Source organism: Electrophorus electricus, chromosome 14 (genome assembly GCF_013358815.1).
Source record: "Electrophorus electricus isolate fEleEle1 chromosome 14, fEleEle1.pri, whole genome shotgun sequence".
In the NCBI taxonomy this organism is placed as follows: Eukaryota; Metazoa; Chordata; class Actinopteri; order Gymnotiformes; family Gymnotidae; genus Electrophorus; species Electrophorus electricus.
Window position 1 is genome coordinate 15,322,878 of NC_049548.1, and position 20,435 is coordinate 15,343,312.

At 39.0% G+C, this 20,435-nt stretch overlaps 1 long non-coding RNA gene across 2 annotated transcripts; it reads left to right on the top strand.

Moving 5' to 3' along the window:
- Window positions 1-7,659: 7,659 nt before the first annotated feature.
- On the top strand, window positions 7,660-9,873 carry LOC113574301. Of its 2 annotated transcripts, XR_003410307.2 has the most exons (4): window positions 7,660-7,802; window positions 8,540-8,612; window positions 9,133-9,279; window positions 9,634-9,873. It is a non-coding gene; the product is annotated as an uncharacterized LOC113574301 (long non-coding RNA). The 2 variants fall into 2 exon arrangements; XR_003410308.2 differs by lacking the exon at window positions 8,540-8,612 and having other exon boundaries at window positions 9,205-9,279.
- Window positions 9,874-20,435: the final 10,562 nt, after the last annotated feature.

Here is a 20,435-nt window from a genome sequence, read left to right on the forward strand (position 1 = left end):
CTAACTGACTATACACGGCCAAAGTAAGTATTTTTAAAACAGCACAACTCTACTGGTGATGAATATCTCTGTCTTACCACACACCATTTTGGTGATGGGATGTAAGAAATGGTTTCCTACTGAGATAGTTTTCTTATCCTTGCAATGTAGTTTAGGAAATTTAAACAAAGCAGAGCTGCGTGTTGCCTTTGATATCCTCTGAAGATGCATGATTTTCTCCATTTGACAGAATGTGAGAGTAACAGTGGGCTGTACTGATATACATTATCATAATTTCTTGCCTTTATGATTTTCCAGCAATTTAAGCATATGCAGAAGAAACCCATGCTCTTCCTGACTACACAGCCAATGCACACACAAAGTAAAGGGCACATGGACATACTTTAAGCATGTGTGTCTGAGTATGTGGGAAAGAAAGAGAATGAGAAAGAGAAAAGAGAAACTGCTAGTTAATCACAAGTTTTCTCGCCAGAGATTTCAAACCAGCCAATTAACTTGAAATCGACCATGGCCTACATACATGACACATAATGAAGAAACTATGTGATGTTGTGTTAACCTTTCTGTAATACGTTTACTGTATTTTAAAAGCATGTACCATGCATCAAAAGTAGTTGTAGAGGTTTTGAGCTCACTAACTTCAAAGGAAGTTAGAGGGTTTTTTTTAATGAATTAAAGTAGATGGTATCAATTTGTGTGATACATGTACAGCATGATGTGATAGATGTTGTGTTACATGTACACATTCAAGTCATCCCAGGATGCCATATTTATTCTGAGAATTGTGGCTCCATTTTCTCCATTTTCTGCTGTATGTTTTTTGTCTTTCACCCTGTAGTGTAGCTATTCCCAGCTTCCCAGCAGCGTAACCAATTCCAGATGTCTCAAACAGACATTACATGCACTGAAGCACTGGGAAGTGACATTCCTTATCCGAGAGAGGAATATCTTGTTGAACATCCAGCCTTGAACTCAACTGATGATGACAGCTGGTGATGCCAGCACTGACATTTTGAATTCCTTGTTACTATGATAAAGTGATCATTCTTATAAAGGTACTGATGCTGTAGACAAAGGAACTAAAAAAGAAGTTCTGTAAGGCAAGCATCATCCAAAGAGATTATATCAGCAGGGAATGGACTGGTGGCAGAGAAGGTGGACCCTGGACATGAAAATAATGGAGTGAAGGTATACAATGGAAATGATGAGTGCAGATGGAAGGAGAATTGATGCCATAGTGCATCTGGAAGTGAGGCTTGGCTTTAGCTTGGCAAGATCAAAATAAGACTGTCTCTGCCATTTCACCAAGGAATTTCAAAGAAATAGAGGGGTATCTCCAGACAGAAGGATTTTCCAAGATGACAGAAGGCCAAGGAGTACACCTGAGCAGGAGAGGAAGAAAAACTGACATAGTGGTATTCATTGGATAGAGTGGTATTCATTGGACAGCATTACTAAGTGTGACCAAATCATGTACCGATCCTGTAACTGAAGTATTTATGTGGCTAATCCAACATTCCTGAGTAGGTGAAAAAAGAAAAGAAATGAACAATACTAGCAGGATGCCCCCATAGTCTTCCTTGGCCAGTAGAAAAGAGATCATATTGGACTTGGCTAATAGCAGAGAGTAAGTTGCAACATGACAGGAAAGAAGCAGGAAGAACTATGAGAGAAGAAACCAAAGCAAGAGCACTACACTTTGAGAATAAGACAGAATGTGGAATTAGGACTATAAAATAGAATTTAGAGTACTGATAAAATGACAGACTGGAGGAGTGGTCTAGATGGTGAAGCCTGAAGCAATGTTACAAAGAGACTTGAACTAGGGAGAGAACAGGGTAGTCAAGGAAACAGATGCATGGAATTAAGCTGGACCAGAAGAGAAAGAATACAGCTGTCTTACTGACTTGGTGATGTCATCAGTCTGAGCCTGCTGAGGGAGGGAACTGAGGTGACACGTACTGTTCTGCTTTGGGAACCAAAAGAGAAAATGGGACATATTATTGATCATTCAAAGTATATGAACTGTATTGTCATTAATATGTATGCAATTCAGTTGAGGTTTTGTTTTTTTTTTAAATAAGAAACTTGCTATCTTATTTTGGAAAAAAACTGGAAAATATGGCTCTGATTTCTCCATGATGAGATGGAAGGAATAAGACATGTTACAGAACTAGACTCTTTTTAAAAAGATATTTAAAAAAACATCCCAGGAGTGCAAAAGCATTTTTATGATTTAAAAATTCCTACAAATAATAAAATATGCTAAATGTACATAAATGACTTAGCAATAATCACAGAAAATATTAAAGAGTCTCTGGGCTGAATGAATGTGGTGAACATCTAAATGAATGAAGAGACCTTCATTGAGCTATGGTAAGAGTGGTGACATATGCAGTGTGAGCTGTATGCTCACCAGGGTGGGGCTAGCTTTGGGTGGGGCAGGGAAGTTTAGAATGGAAAGAAACAAGAACAAGCCTTTTTCATTATCCTACAGCTAGGGGTGATATTAAGGACAACCTTTTGCTCAAAGTAAAAGAAAAAAGCCTGATCTGCAGCATGTATAGACATGCAGAATGAAAGAGTCAGACAGCAGAGTTGGAGACTGAACAGAGTCATAGACAATCAGAGACAGCACAAAGTCAGAGATAACACAGAGAAGCTAAATATGTCAGTGAAGTCGACATAGTAGTTGACAGAGGAAGAAAATGGCTTACAAGGATGTAGCGTTGTTCAGAGAGAATCACACATCTCTATCTACTGAACGACACTAATCAAAAAATGCAAACAATAAATCTAAAAATGTTTTGGTGCTTCACACTACATTATTCCTGTACTATTCACAAGCCAGCAACAGCAAATTAATGAACAACAATTGATTCTCTGTATTTATATTTAATTCAATACACGCAAAGCTTTAAAGTAACTAGATGGACAAAATGATTCAATGTCTTATTTGCCTAATATGCATGTTTTAGACATACACTGCCTGGCCAAAAAAAAGGGCCCCACCTGGATTTAACTAAGCAAATAGATAAGAGTCTCCCATTGGATAATTACTGCATGGGTGATTATGTTTCAGGGGGCAACAAGTTATTTAATCCTAACTGATGCAGTGAGTAGCTTCTCATTTCTTAGACAACCATGTTGAAAGACACATCCTGTGGTCATGGAAAGATCTGTTTCAGAACGATCAAATTATTGGCATGCATCAAGCAGAGAAAACATCTAAGGAGATTGCTGGAAGTACTACAATCGGGTTAAGAACTGTCCAACGCATTATTAAAAAGTGGAAGGACAGCGAGGAAACATCATCTTTGAGGATGGAATGTGGTCGGAAAAAATCTTGAATAATATTGATCGGCGATCACTTAAACGTGTGGTGAAATCAAATTGTAGAAAAACAACAGAACTCAGGGATATGTTTAATAGTGAAAGTAAGAGCATTTCCACACAAACAATGTGAAGGGAACTCAAGGGATTGGGACTAAACAGCTGTGTAGCCTTAAGAAAACCACTTGTCAGTGAGGTTAACTGGCAAAAATTGCTTCAATTTGCTAGGGAGCATAAAGATTGGATTCTGGAGCAATGGAAGAAGGTCATGTGGTCTGATGAGTCCAGATTTACCCTGTTCCAGAGTGATGGGTGCATCAGGGTAAGAAGAGAGGCAGCTGAAGTGATGCACCCATCATGACTAGTGCCTACCGTACAAGCCTGTGGGGGCAGTGCTATGATCTGGGGTTGCTGCAGTTGGTCAGGTCTAGGTTCAGCAATGTTATGTGCCCAAAGAATGAGGTCAGCTGACCACCTGAATATACCGAATGACCAAGTTATTTCATCAATGGATTTTTTCTTCCCTGATAGCACAGGCATATTCTAAGATGACAATGCCAGGATTCATCAGCCTCAAATTGTGAAAGAGTGGTTCAGGGAGCATGAGACATAATTTTCACACATGGATTGGCCACCACAGAGTCCAGACCTGAACCACATTGAGAATCTTTGGGATGTGCTGGAGAAGACTTTGCGCAGTGGTCCAAATCACCCATCATCAATACAAGATCTTCGGAAAAAATGAATGCAACTCTGGACAGAAATAAAATGTTATGACATTGCAGAAGCTTGTGGAAAACATGCCACAGTGAATACATGCCATAATCAAAATTATAGGCAGTCCAACGAAATATTAGAGTGTGTAACCTTTTTTTTTTTGGCCAAGCAGTGTATTTTAAAATGGCAGAATAGTTTGGTTTACCATTTTTTGGGGGTTTCTAAAAATAACTGAAAACCTTTCACTCACTCATTCTCTCAGTCATATACATATAGAACTATACATACACATGTAGAACTTTCTTTACCAGTCAGAGCTATTAGGCCTGAATTCACTGACTCTCAGTGTCCCAGCCAGACATCAGGGAGTGCTCTCAACACCTCCCAGATAAGGGCCAGTCTCAGGGTCAGGTGTCTTTTAGAAGCAGGGAACTCATGTATGATGTTGCATGTCCACTATACTCCATCCAGTAAGTATTTAGTATTAGCACATCTGTAAGGGGCACCATAGAGCAGTATGTCTCTGGTTGTCAGACCCAGCTGTCTGATTAGCCCATACACTCATCCTAGAGGTTAGCAAACCTGAGTGCTCCGATAAAAGAACATCAAACCTGCAAATAGGTTCAGTCACCAGGACACATTCTCAGGTATTCCCCTTCACAGAAACCAGGGTCTAGGTAATGTAAACCAGTATGCCTTTCGTTATGTGACGCCTTCATCAAGACCATTTAAAGCAATTAGACAGTCAAGGCTCCTTAAACCACTATGTATCTGGAATCATTCTGCCCTGAACCTACATTTGTGTCCAAGTGAACTATTTATATCATTTTAAACCAGAATATCCCAAGCAGGAAGGGTACCCAGAGTAGATATTGGTCTCTAAACTTCCAGTAGAGTCTAGATGCCTCAGCAGCAATCCTACAGTTAATACCACCAAGAAAGCCATAAGATGGTAACATTTCTAATGATTGCAAATGTATGAATTATGATATGCATTTCAATATGTGTTTTAAAGTAGTTAGTGACTAAACTATATGTCTAAGTGTTAAACTTGATTTAATGACAATGTAATTTTGTGACTTATTATTAACAATCGCTTATTGATCTTAAAGGTACACAATTGCTTTGGTGAACATGTTGCTTAATTTGCTTTCAATATGTGAGAAGGAATTATTTAGTTAACAGATTGAGAAATCTAAGGTTTTTGAACAGACTGGGCCACCTTTTACTCTAGGTTTACTCTCTGTCCTCTAGGTGAGATGAAATGAAACAAAAGTATAACTTTAAACTTATTTCAAATGTTTTCCTGGCAGTTAAAACAATAAGAATGTCTCTACACCAATGGGTCATAAAAGTATGACCTTCAAAAATATGGCTCATCTTCCACCAAGCTGGGTTATACTTGCTGAAATGTGGAATGTTTATGGGATATTATAATAAGAAATCAATGATTGCCTTCGTATAACAAGAAATCAATCTACCTACTAAATAATAATTATTCAAGCTAAATAATTTCTCCAAACTTTAATTTATATTTGTGCACATGGGAGAGACAACCCATTGTATTTATCTGTTATCTCACACATCAGAGCAGTAATGTTCCTAGGTGAGGTATTTTAATTGTTTTCATTTGAAACAAATTTGACTTTTTTTTATTTTATATGGAATTAGAAGTCAAATGAGCCCAATTAGTTTACAAAAAAACTCCAGAGATTCTGCAGCAGAGATTCTGGGAAGTCTTTAAAGGGTCATCTCCCTAAATAGGAATGAAATCCTGGTGTAGAGGAATGCAAGGTGACCAGTGCCTCAACATGCTCAGCAGGCAAGTGCACCAAGACACGGGGGAAGGGGGGGGGGGGGGTGCAGTAACTATTTACTAGACTACATTAATGTCCACATGTCCACCTTTCTGAATCATAGGGATTTTCTGCCATTTAAATATATTCAGATAATGTAAATAGTCACACATACAAAACACTGCATTTCATTCCTACTTCTTCAGGAAGTTGGAGATAGAATTTAAAAAATAGAAAATAATTAATTTGATTCGATTCTGATTCTGTGGTGGTTTGTCATTTGTCTTCAAACAGAGAAATACATGCAAATAAATATATAGAAGCAAAACAGAAAGGAACAGGATCTGAGGCTACAAGTAAGAAGCATTATCTAAAAATGAATGGCAGAGTTTTATTTGTGGCATATACCTTTCACATTTTTGTTGGTTTTGTATTAGAAATATAAGGGTCTACAGTTTTCTATGGGAAGCATTATAGAGGATTGCTGGGAAAAGGAGTATATATCTTTATCCATTTATCTTAAAACATTCACTTGTGAGCTCAGCTCCTCCCATTCCCTCTTTGTTCCTACCCAATCATCACTCTCTCCCTGTCTTTCTCTCTCTCTCTCGCCTTCTCTCCCTCCCATCCTCCTCTTCCCTCTTCGCTCTCTCTCCCCCCACCCCCTCTCCCTCTCTACTGTGGACACGGTTTGCAAACATGTTCCTCCCTGTGTTGATGTGGCAGGGCTTGCAATGTGACACCGTGTAGCTTTGTTTGCAAAACCCTTCATATTCATGACCCTGTGTGTGTGTGTGTGTGTGTGTGTGTGTGTGTGGGGGGGGGGGGGTCTCTCTCTTTGCACACTCCTTCTTAGCGTAAGCTACAAATAAACTAAAAGCCCTCTCTTTTCCCTGCTATTGATCAGCTGAACACCATTCTTGAGGCGGGAGGAACCGTGTTTTCTCCTCATGCAGTTGTAATGGATATTGATAAGGGTATTGATACTGAAAATATGCAAGTGGTTAACTATAGAATCACAACATTTAACAAGCAGCAGTTTTCTGACAAACCCTCCCAGAGATGTTTTATGTTTTGCCTTTTGTTCTCAGACTTTACAACACTGCCAGAAATTGATAACATATGTGCAGCCTACATACATTCCTATTGTCAATGCCTGAAAGGGAACTGCATATCTATGTTGTGTTTTGCCTTTTATTTGATCTGTATTCGATATACTTTGTATTTTCTTTGTCTTCATTTACACAAGGACAACAATCCAGTCAACACATCGATCCAATGAATGTGGAAAACTGCAGCATGCATAGTTATGGAGGCAGGGTTTCCAAGATGAGTCAGTGAGAGAGGAAACAGCAATTCTCCCGTCGGGCCAAATACAGGGAGAAATTATTAATGTAAATATAGCCATCCACTCTCACCCAATAAGCAAAAGACATTTTGCATAGGCTCCATCCACACAAGAGTAGTTATATCGCTCTGCTGCTTTCTGTTCTATTCTTTTTCCAGACAAACATGTGTCTCTGTGTTCCATTTTGGACCTCAGCTGGAAGAAGTCTGTTAAATGTAAAGTAGATGCAGGGTCCATTTGAACAGTATTGTGGTACTGTTTTTGAACCAAAGATTTGTATACAAAATACAAATTTGTATACATCACCCCCCCACACACACACACAAATTTGTATTCGTATTGATGTTTGGTATTTTATATTCATGCCAAGATGACTGCCTTTCACATGACCCATCTTAATGTGTTCTCTTCCTTTAACATGCCCCACCTTTATGTGTTCCCTTGCTTTCTGCTGTTCGAGTTGAGGTGAATGCACCAAGTCTACTCTCAACTGTTCTGTGTATCTTCTGTGTGTCCTTGGTATTTCCTGCAGGAGAACTTGACGAACTAAACTTCTGTTTCCCATCTGGAAGCAGGGATCAGAAATGAGTTGGATATCACTGAAACATGTAAGCCTCACATGGAAGAATTTTTGTAGTTTAAATTTCATGTAATGTTAAAGGAGCATTTTAAAAAGAGCTTTTCTACTAACAATTATTTAATTTATTTACATTTTTTAAAATTTTTATATTAAAAAAAAAAAGGTTTAGAAGAAAGATCTCACTGTTAGTCTAAACAATAGCTATAAGGGCATTTTTCAGGTACAAACACCAAACTTTTAAGGCATTTGTAGAATTTGTCAGATCTTTCATTTGCTAATAAAATGCCAAGTTCTGAAATGTAAAATGTTACTGCTGGTATTTTACCAAAGCTTTAAAATTTACTGAAATTACCCCACAAACAAGAACCATAGCTGAACTCAGACTGTGAGTCAGAAACAGTCTACTCAGTCTGCAGCAGCTTGACACATACTTAGCATGACTTAACTTATTCAAACTGGCCAAGATCCAGTACCATAGACAAGCACATTATCACAATACTGATCTTTTACATATTAGTACTACATAGGTAATTACATATTATTTCTGAATACACAGATAAAATCAGTGAAATTATAGATTTGATATATTTATCAAAGCCAAAAGATGGTGTATATTTTGCATGGTGTAATATTTCTGCAAATGTTTTTCCTTTACACTCAGGGTTATAGGGTTAGAGTTTGGGTTAGGGTTTAGAGTTTGGGTTACCATCTTACAATTGCATGTCATTTTTGTCCATCTTTCCATGTACCAACTCATCCAATTAGTTTCCCTTTATGAGGGCTTTTGGACAGGACTGCGGTTCCCTCTCTGGCCAACAGAAGGCGTCTGTAAACACAAGTAATGATGCTTACTGATCTTAGACTTAGGCCAATAAAGTCCAAGTGTCTTTTTATTACCATAGAGACACAATTTTTAATTTGCAGTGCTGAGTGCAGATGTGTGCTCATAAAGGATCACACTGATAACTACACTTTCAGTTTTTCTAGGAGTTTAGGTACATGTTGTTTCTGTCAATTGGAATAGGAAAAAAATAACAGAATTAATATTCCTAATTTTTATGCTCAAAAGGTAAATAGGTAAAAATAGATATTCACATTAGAATCTTTCTTTTTATGAGATGTAACATGTTAAATATGTGGATTCTAACATGTTGGTGTAATTTAGAATAACAAGCACACAGAAAATAAAAATTTCTTCCAAAATCATTTTGTTCTGGTAAAAAAATAAGACTGTAAATACTGTACACAGGGATCTTAGGAGAGAGAGTAAATTCTATTCTATTATAAGACTAATGTAAGCATTTGCCAGTGCTAGTGGAAGTGTGAGGGAAGCTGGTCTAATTGGTTTAATTTATCAGCAGGCCCACCACAGGACGCCTTACCTCTATGTGGTCCTGATTACTAACCAATTTACACGGACATCTTTATAGACTACTGGCTCGAGGGACAGAGCAACATGTAGTGGGAAATGAATGCTGACAAACATGCAGGATATACTGGGCATAGTAAGTACAAGTGGTAATGTTTGGTCTTTTCTGTAATAGCCTATTGACAGCTGCTTTCTGTCAATTGTTTATGCATTTTGCACTGCATCATTGCTTACATGCCATCTGGAGGGAATGCCCACCTAGAGTGCACACATGCTGTGACTTATTTCCTTACATAGTAATGTCACTGTATTGTGCTTCACCTGAAAGCGTTATTATACCTCAGACATACCATCAGTAACTATCTAATATCAGAGGCTCTGTAAGTTGAGAGTTTATGTCACTGTACTTTAGTTGTGAAGTGTGTTCACAAAATCAAATAAATGTTTGGGTTATGTAATAATTAATTATCCACTTTTTCTTTGTGATCAGCTCCATGTGTGTTTGTTGTCACCTGACCTACAAAAAGCAAGCAAGAGGAAGTAAACTAAAATGCCTCCCAGCCAATCACCTGAGTCCAAAGCACAGATTCCGTATTAGTGAACCATGCAGAATGATGACAAAAATGCTCTCACTATGAAATAAATGTTATAGAAGGTAAATGTGTTGTTTCCATTTCATATTGTCTTTAAGTCTGAATCTGAAATATATAGGCCTACTTTGTAAGACTTATTTGACTTACTTCACTAAAGAAGTAAAAGCAGCACATTGTTTACTAATTCACAATTAAAATTTATTTTGACATTTTGATTTATAAATTGAACAAAGAAATAATAATAATAATTTAAAAAAAAAACACTTTTGGCACTCCAGATTTCTAAATCATGCCCTTCTATTTCTATATTTGCAAATATCATCCCACATCAAGATCATCTGGTTTTGTCACCAAGCCCTGAGATACCAATGCTAGTGAATTTAACGTGAAGAACAGTAGCCTGTTAAAGACATTTAGCAGGAAGTACACAGAATTTGAAACCTGACAAGCCTAGAATATTGCATTTTGGAATTACACTGGTCTGTTGCAAATGGATATTAGCAAAACAAGGTGCATGTCCTTCAGTCTTTCCTTGCTTGCTTGTAAGAGATATAAAGAATGGAGTGTTTTTCTTTCTTGTAGGGTTCAAGGGTTCATGATTTACACTCACGCTCTCCCTCACTCTTTCCCCCTCACTCCCCCCTTTTCTCTCTCCCCCTCTCTCACTCTTTCTAACTCTCACTCACTCTCTCACTCCATGTGGTTCTTCAGTTCTCTGTTTATTTGTTGCCATCACAGATCATCTCTTTCAGAAATGTGCATTCAAATGCTGTTCACTCTAAATGTTGTTCTTACAACATGACAGCAAAGAAACAAACACAATGAGGTCTGATAAATTAAGATTCAACAAATCACAGAGGTTTTGTTTTCAGTTTAGTATTAATGAATTTAACTAAAGTTTATGCCAACAAACAGCTGAGTCTCCAGATCATTTGTGCTTTTGTGTGTCTGTGCTTGTGCATTTGTGTGTGTGTGTGTGTGTGTGTGTGTGTATACATGCGTATGCCTCACTGGTGACTCATGTTAGCCATGCCTCCTCTATAATTTAAATCATGTTGGATTTATTGCATTATACTGTGCTTGTGCACTCCTGGCTTTACAGACTCCTGATTTCTCATAGCACTATGAAATTAGTTAATTGTAATCCTGATAAATAATCCTGAAACCCTGTGAACCAAAGCATCTATGATATGTACCTTATCAAGTACCAATACTCTGTGTACCATGTGCTATGCTGACATGATCCTTCTTTACCGTGCACTCATTCTCTGATCATTTGAGGGCTACATTAAGTTTTCGAACTGAGGCCTTGTGCCTCTTTTATCTCACTTTAATAGCACAATGTTGTTTTTATTCTCTTTTAAATGTTTCTCTTTTTATGTATTTATTTGTTGTTATTGTGTTATATACTTGGGTTGATGTTTGTTTTTCAGTTGCATTTTTATGTATGAAAGGTGCTATATTCATAAATTAAAATATATAATTGAACTGGTGACATTATGTCAAATATTAGAATATATTTAAAAAGTGCCAATTTAATCTTATGATTCCTTTCACTAATCATATGCAGAGAGGCAAATAGCAATTTAAAAAATTGCATATTTCACTCTGCCACCATCAGAAACCTGTTAAATTGCATTTCTGACTGCATTTTCAATTTTTAAAAATGAATATCAAACCAAAGAATATGGCCTATAGGGACTACTCTCTCTCTCTCTCTCTCACACACACACACACACACACACACACACACACACACACACACACACACACACACACACACACACACACACACACACAAACTCACTTGCTCACTCCCTGTAGCTCTCTCTCACTCTCAGTCACTCCCTCTTTCTCTGTGTTCTGCTCTGACAGAAACCTCAACCAAGAGGGAAGTCAGGCCAGCATTTCTGAGAGAAATGGATGTAGTGGGCAACTCAGACTGGTTTAATGACTGGCTACACAGACTAAGTTGCACAAACACAAAACTGTTCCTCATTCTTATGAAAGGGCTGCAGTGGGACGTGGACAGCAACTGATGCCCACAAAGACCAGACAGAACAGGTACCAGACATTCCCCCAGAACCAAACTTCTGAAACAATCCTGGACATTTCAGCACATTCACCAATGAACTGATAATGAATACAAATGTGTAACTTATAGAGTATCAGACATCTGATTTAGCACATTTTTCTCCAGTGAAAAAAAACAGTGATGGAGGAAAGGCGCATAAAGGAGGAAAAAGTTTAAGTAGATTCGTGGTTTCTTGGTTTCGAAAAAAAAGTTAATACTACCTCCTGTTCCATTCTAGAGTATGGGTTGGAGAGAGAGAGAGAGAGAGAGAGAGAGAGAGAGAGAGAGAGAGAGAGAGAGAGAGAGAGAGAGAGAGAGAGCGAGCAGAAGAAAGAACATATATTGCCTGCATTTCAGTCTTAGGGAGGGAGAGGAGACCACTGTGCATTCTTTTCCACTGAAGTCACCGTTTCTGGTCTCAAGTCTACAGAAAGGCTGGGGCAGACACAGGAATATGTCTGAAACAACAACACTGTAGAACGCCTAGAACTTCACAATATCATGGAAAAGGAAAGAGTTCACGTAGCGCAGAACATGAACTGTGTAGAATTACACTAAATCATGTTATGCAGGGTTGCATTTAGTGAGAGAGAGATTTTCAGGTTAGGTTTAAGCAACAAACTGCAAACAGATGCAGAGTAAAGTTGTGCAGAACTCTGTTAAGAAAATGTTCACTCCTTCATGACACTGCCACAGACCTGAACCATGGCTCTCCAAATTGCTCATTCATTGTATCAATACAACTCCAATCCCGGCTTGTCTCTTCATGAAGTTCTAATGGGTTAGTACTGTTAGTACTGTTCTTTCCTGCTCATCAGTCGCACATCCTGTAGCCATTTATTAATGCTACTGCCATTTATCTCTAAGTGGGACAATGGAAGGTCTGATCAAGGTCTGATCAATGGAAGGTCTGATCAAGGTCTGATTAATTGAAGGTCTGATCAAGTGTGATGACCTGCATCAGTCAGATCTTCTCTTCCTGCTGTGGAGCAGGAAAAAAAGGCTCAAGAAGTTAAAAACAACCTGGGTGGCTGTCTCTCTCTATCTCTCTCTCTCTCTCTCTCTCTCTCTCTCTCGCTCTCTCGCTCTCTTTCCATGAGCCCACTAGTTGGAATGGTAGGTATCATTACTTAATAATAACAATAATTACTTATACACTTAAATACACTAAGCTAACTTTATCTTCATCTTTCTATGATAACATTCATGCTCTTCTAAAACTAGAGGAGCTCAAAATCTAGAATGTTTGCAGTAGGTTAAGGGAAGAGGATTTAAACTTTTTTTTTAAAGTGGTTTCTGCTGTTCATAGCTCTGGATCGCTTCAAGTTGTGATTGGCTAGCTCTCTGTGACTGCGCTAACCTCTGGATCACTACTGGCTGTTCAGCAGACCTGTTGGGAGGAGAGAGGGCCTGTCAGGAACCCAGATGGGACACCCTAATGTGCTCAACAGGACAGGCATGGGGTGAGGCCAGTGGAGGCAGACCAAGTGAAGGAAACGGAGTTCACTTTCAGGGTTGTTCTCTGGCAGATGTCGCATCTGACAGCGAGAAATGGTGTGCTGGCTTAAATTTCACCTCTCTGTTTAACACAGCTTCAACACAGCAACAGGAATTGGCTGTGTGGAGAAAATGATTTTCCCCCATGTATAAGGTATCACTTGCAGAGTTATGGGAGACTGTTGCCAAATCGTTTTGGCCTACTGGTTTCTGTACTTTACAAGCATGTGTCTTAGGTGTTACATGTTCAGGAAAGAGCAAGAATACATCTGCAGTGGCTGATCCAAGAAGACATTTAGAAGACAGCATGCATGTGGGTTTTCTTTAAAAAAAAGAAAAACATAACGAGATGGATGGAGGTGGAACTTAGCAAAAAGGGGAGGAGCTTAGGAGAGCATTGGGAACTAACACCTACTAAGTATGCTGAAATGGCAATAGCCAACAAGTTCACAGTTCAAAAAGAATGTGTATGCCAGTGGGTATTCAAGTATTATTGAATGAACATGACCCTTGGAAATGTTTTGGCCCTTGGCAGCCTGGTTGTGTATATACAGTGATGTGACAATGTACTGCTGTTACTGAAGCCATCCAATGGTTATACTGCACACAGCCAAAACTGTCTTCCCGGAACATGGCAGCCATTTGCTTTGGCAAGCAAGCTCCAGAAAGTTGTATACCTGTGTACCACTAGCTTAGTGGTTAAGGTGCTTTACTTGCCACTAGAAGGTTTCTGGTTCAAGCCCCACCATGGTCAAATTGCTGCAGTTGAGTCCCTGAGCAATGCCCTTAAACCTCAAGTTGTACTCAGTCATAGTGGTGAGTTTCTTTGGATAAAAGTACCAGCTAAATATACATTACATGCATATCGGGCTTGTAAATGAAACCTTCATGTGCTTAGAGCTTCTCTAGGTTCTTTCGTTATGCTCCTCTCTTTCTTTCATTCTCTCCATCTGTTTCTTTTTTCTCTGTCCACATTTCCTTTTCATCCACAGAGAGATTGAGGATTTGCTACCCCATTCCCCTTTCACCATCCCATTTCCAAAAGCTTTTGTTCTAACCAGTTTTGTCTCTAACTTCTGAAACTTTCTGTCTGGCCATCCCAAACGTTCTCCGCACATCTATTTATGCCCTCAGCTCTTAGCCCCAGTTCGTCTCCCTCCCTCCACTCTCATTTTTTCCATCCCTCTCTCACGGCTGTGCTCATGGCTCAGCGGTGTTTATGAGTGCCAGGTTGCTGGCGTCAGGGGGTGACTGATGAGGTTTCCAGCCCCCAGCACTGAGCTAATGCTCCTACACTATACTCTCGCACACCTCCATTGAGGTTTCCTGAGGCTGCACTAAACTGGGATTTAATTTTGCCTTGAACAGTTTAAAGTTCACCCACAATCACTTCGAGGCATACAACACGTACACCTATAAACACCTGCACTATTGACCTTCAAGCATAATTTACATACTGGAAAATCATTTTGAATCTTCTCTGCCATGCATGCCGTATAATCACATAGTCTCTTTTATAAATATAAAAGGTACTGAACATTTTTAATAGAATTATACAGCTTTCAGCTAATTAAGGAATGCTTCTACCATGATTGCTAATGTAGTGCAGTAATATGTGTATTCCACATACCTAAATATGTTAACTCTACCAGGGCAGCAGACACATTATCTTATCAAGCCAATCTTTCTAATGCTACTAACACTTTGCTTTTTTTCTTTGCATCATATTAGACACAGGAAACATTATGACAAGAATCAAAGGTCTGAGATTTAGGTCTTTTGCTTACTAAAATCTTTCCATTACATGTTTAATATGCAGATAAATGTTTTTGGGTTCCAAAGTTATGGATTTAGTGATGCTACCCATCTGCTATTTACACTGTAATATTTGCTCACAGAACATTTCATGTTTTGTATATAAGAAAAACTGTGCAGCATGAAGCCACAGTTCAGGTACTACTAAAGGCACTCTTAGGTCTTTCTACCAGATCTGTTGGACATTGCTTTCACTGCTAACATCCTGTAGCATTACACTTTTTTTGATATTAAAGCACTGAAATGAAAAGGCTTCTTACCCCACTCAAATGAAACTGAAATGAAATAAATGAAATAAAATTACCCAGTAAGATCGATAGCTACTACAAAGCACAACTGGAGAGCAAGCATGAAAACCAGAAGGATGAATAACAGCACAAAGGACAATATTTTAGAGTCTAAAAAGACCTTTTTCCAGATGTTTCCTTGGGCAGTTATACATCTGCCAGAGAGACTGGAAATTATGTCTAGATCAGACTGAGCACTGAACTCCTCACCACTGCCTGAGATAACGTTCCTCCAATGTATGTGTGCTCTGTCAGCTGCAGCGTGCTGTAAATAGAGTAGCACAGCCCCTCCTCAGTCGGTGCCCTCCCTGTAAATGCAATAATATATTACCAAGTTAAACAATGTTACTACTAACTAACATTGTATTAAGTTTTGTCGTTGTTGATGATGATATCTGTAGTACAAGTAAAAGGTTATCTATAATGGAATCAGGAAACCGGCGGTTACAAGATCCAGGGGTAACCCTGTGCTTTGTACAAGTTCACAAATGGTGAACTTGAATGATGACTATTTAACAATAAAAACAGAATCTGGAAACTTTCTTCATCAAGCTGTACCCCATGTGTAAAGTTTACATACAGTAGAGTGAAATGTTAGGGCTTGTAACTCTACATTGTATGCCGTTTTTAGACAACGGTGTTCAGGACGCGCAAATCTGAAACACACATCTGTTCTGCAGCCATTATGAAAACCCCTCCAGGGAGCAAATTCAGTGTTGACACATGTGGGTGGGAGTAGATGATCTTTTACTCCTACCTCAACTCTTTCACTATAACCTACTTCTCTTCTTAGATCATTAACAACTCCATTTTATTTTCACAATAATGGCAAACTTTAATATTAGAAATCTATCTAATAATGCATTTGAAATTATAATAGTCTTAGGTACTGTAAATGAAAGTGAATATAAAAACAATAGGCTGCTTTTACTGTTTTTCTGTTTCTTTTCTCTTCATTGTGATATGGTCTCATGGTTACTTCCACCCGCCATGCACAAATTATTTGAAGTCTGGGAAGAATTCAGTCATATTTTCCATTCTCTCTCTCTCTCTCTCTCTCTCTCTCTCTCTCTCTCTCTCTCTCTCTCTCTCTCTCTTTCAGTATTTGTGTCTGAGTGAGAGGGAGGGGACTGGAATTAGAGGCGGAGGGAAAGAAAGGGGATGTGACAGAATTCAGTGATTAAGGAGGTAAGGCTGGGCTAAGACGAAGGAAGGAAAGTATGTTACAATTTAAACCAAATGGAAGGCTTCATGTACTAACTCAAAATCCTCTTGCAACTTGGAACACCATGCTAGGCTTCAGAGGAATACAGATACTTAATCTTCACTTTATCATATTTAGTTTTATTTATCCAGGCCTTTAACATTAATTTCACTTTTTCAAGTCAGTCAAAGCAAAAATGCCAGATCTGTGAAGCTTGAACAGCTTCTAACATTAGAGGTACATTAATGAGTCCTGATGACCATGCACACACATAACCTGTCTTGTACTTGTCTAGAATGTTCTCACTAAAGGAAAAACATGGCTGAGAACCAAAATCTGGCAGGTCAAATGCTGAGAACATCTCTATAAATTTAACCCGCATTCACTGCTCAGATAGGTGGGGCCAGTCTTAAAGGGAGGACATACCTACTTTCCCTTTAAGCATAAATGTTTTTGCTGTTCCACTGGTGATGTGGTAGGTGAATAAAGCATATTAACCTGTATGTGATGACCCTTCACATCTATCTACTTCCTGTGACCTGTAAAAGTGACATCCTGTCAAGAACTTCAGGACCGAAGAAAATCACACCACAAATTCTGTTACCTACTCTAGGGGCTCTACCTTCTCTCCAAAATCCCAGTCTTGGTGATGAAACAGTAAAATACTTCCCTGGTAGTGAAAATTACAGGTCTGAAGGAGAGAGTTTGGACAATGACTCCGTTTAAAGAGAGAGGCAGAATAAGCCATATCATTATAAAAAATGACTGTTGCTCACAAAGACTTCAAGGTGCAGGGCAGCCAAGGACTCAGAAGACGGCCTTCCACCCTGTAATTGAGTCCTCCCACACAAAGCCCGAGAGGAAGGAGTTACGTCTGTCACTCGCAGGGTTCTGTTTTGGGCACACTTGCTGCTAATTCACTTGCTGCTAAATTTGAAAGTAAGAGTGCAATGATCTCAAGTTTAGCCCCAGGGGTTTATGCATTATCAGGACTCATTATCTCCTTATCAAAGTCTTCAATAAAATGTTCAATAAAATGATTCATGGAAAATTTCTATAAAATACCTTTTCACGTTTAAAAGCAATAATCCACATCAGTTCAATTCAGCATGTGTATGTGTATAAAATGTGTTCAGCATGAGCACATCTGCAATGGCTGCTTGGAAAAATAACTGTAGTGGCGAGTTGAACGTTCTGTAGGAGAAAACTGGAGTGATGTCAGGAAAGCGTTAGTCATACAGATTTGCTATAACTTCACCAGAGAAAACCTCCAGACAGGCAATAAACCATTAGATTAAACTTTTTCTGATTCCAAAAAGGCAAGCTAATATCACCATACTTAAAAACGGCTTGGGAAAGTCTATGTCTTAAAATCTGTCTTAAATGTCTTAAAATCTGCTTACAGCTTTTCAAATAGCTTTACAATGGCCCATCATTGCTGTCCCATAATTAATTCATAAATGGCAACTACTCTTAGATAATATGACACATTATGCATATGTTATTTACATAAGTACTGAATACAGAATTTTAAAAAGGCAAGTTACTAGCTGTCCTCACTGAGGCATTTCTTTACACTGCAGCAGACTTTAAGGCAATGGTTCGCTCACTTATTGGGGGCCTCACACGGTGACTGACAGCAACTCAGCAACAGGGAGGAAAGGAACAGAAAAGGGAGGGACAAATGGGGTTTGGTATGGATTTTCTCCAGTGCAAGTCTAGCGTATTCTTAGATCTCTGCGAGACAAGCGAGGACAAGTTGAGACAAGCGAGGAGAGCCAGATGCTCAGTAACCGTGCTCATTCAGGGACTGAGGAATACTGTCAGGCTTAGACTCTGCTTTCTCTGCCCAATCAGCACTGACACCAGTACAAGCATGAAATGTTTTAATGGTACTAATTACTTTAATGCACAGAGCTGATAACTAATGGCAGCTCTGAGAAAAGGAGAAACTGAATGTACCTTTGGCAGAAATGTTATGGTTTGCCTAAAATACACAGTTGTGAGGGATTTTACATCAGAGGTTGAATATCACAATCTACTATTTTGACACACATAACTGAGTAATTACATATGAAAATAAGACCTCAACATGATAGAACGGCATCCAGCAAAACACTTTATTTTGCATGAAACCTCTCTGAAAACACGTCAGTTTGTATGAGATATCACTGATAGCATGAGATTTGCTGAATGTTTTAATGACCTATAAGCAAAAATGGTTGGGTCATCTGGGAAAGTCATAACTTCTCTTTCACTCAGTGGTTTAATACAGCTATACAGCTTCACCACAGGATTATGCAAGCAATACCTGCAAGCTGATTCAATACATACAGGTCAGAATTTTAATAAACCCAAATTATTTAGCAACACCGGCAGTAAGAGAGACCTTCTCAGCATGCCTCTAGTACAACAAGAAGGTTAAATACAACGGGTGTGGTAAGTTCTTCGAGCTACAGGCCATCTTCATTTTGGTGATTGCACTTATCAGATAGATCACAATATTTTACTAGAGAAGCTCATAAATATTAACAGAATCAAGGGATTTTGCTGATTTCGATTTTACTGAACTGATAGTTACCAGTTTGTAAACATTGTAAACACAGGTGACTTTTTGGCATACACCAATCTTAATTTTGGTGTCCCACAAGGGCCGGTTCTAGGGCCCCTGCTTTTTTAATATGTGCTACCATTTGGTGAAATTATTTGTAAATGCTGCTACTTTCTATTGCTATGCTGATGACACTCAGTTATATATCTCAGAAAATCAGAAGATAAATATCACCTTAATGTTAGTGAGGACTGTGTAAAGGATAATAGACACTGGATATTGAGAAACTTTCTCTCACTTAATCCTGACAAAAGTGCTTTTATTAGGCCCACAGACAGCCAAGAGTGAGCTCTCTGCAATAAATTCTGATCTCCCAGTTGCACCATGTTTAATGGTGAAAGATGTTAAGGTAATGGTGTAATGTTTGCACACACAAAAGAGGATCCAATTGCTAGTGGTGTTGTATTAGCAAACAAATTAATTCGTGGACTCAGACCACAGCATGGTCAGGTCGGTCCGGGGTCGTAACACGGGGTAGCATCCGGGAGGTGTCCAAGGGTCAGGCAGGAGATGAGGTCTAGAAAGCAGGTAGGAGTCAATAACCAGGAAGACACAAAGGATAAGGAAACGCTCGTTATGCCACATAGGTAAAGCAATACTTCACGATGTGTACATGGGAAAGGGAAGCTTATAAAGGGGGTTGGTAATGAGGGTAATGGGAATCAGGTGTGCGCTAGAATTCTGGTGAGACAGATCAGGGGTGACTAGGAATCCCTAGACTCGCCTTAGATCCCCCCATATGTATTAATTCCCTTAATGGCCAACCTATAGGTAAGGCTATAGTCCAACACAAAACTGTCTCAGTCACACTAAAGACCAGCTTGTTTAATTGTGAGTCAATTCAATTTATGCTTTTACCCATGTCCTGTGACTCCATTATACTGGGCTTTCCCTGGTTGCCTACCCATGACCCTAGTATCTCTTGGTCCAAGGCTGAACTACTATCATGGAGTAAACACTGCTTTGAGAACTGCATGTTTTTGCCAGTCTTCTCCACTACTGTCGAGAGCCCAGAGATGCAAGCACTCCAGTCTATCCCTCCATAGACCCTTCACGGACGTGTTCTCTAAGGTTAAAGCGACTAAATTCCCACCTCATCGACCTTGTGACTGTGCTATAGAACTCCTTCCTGGGATTCCCCTGCCCCGAAGATCTAAGCCTTACCCTCTTTCCCAGAGGAGGCGGCTATGGAGGCGTACGTCACTGAGGCA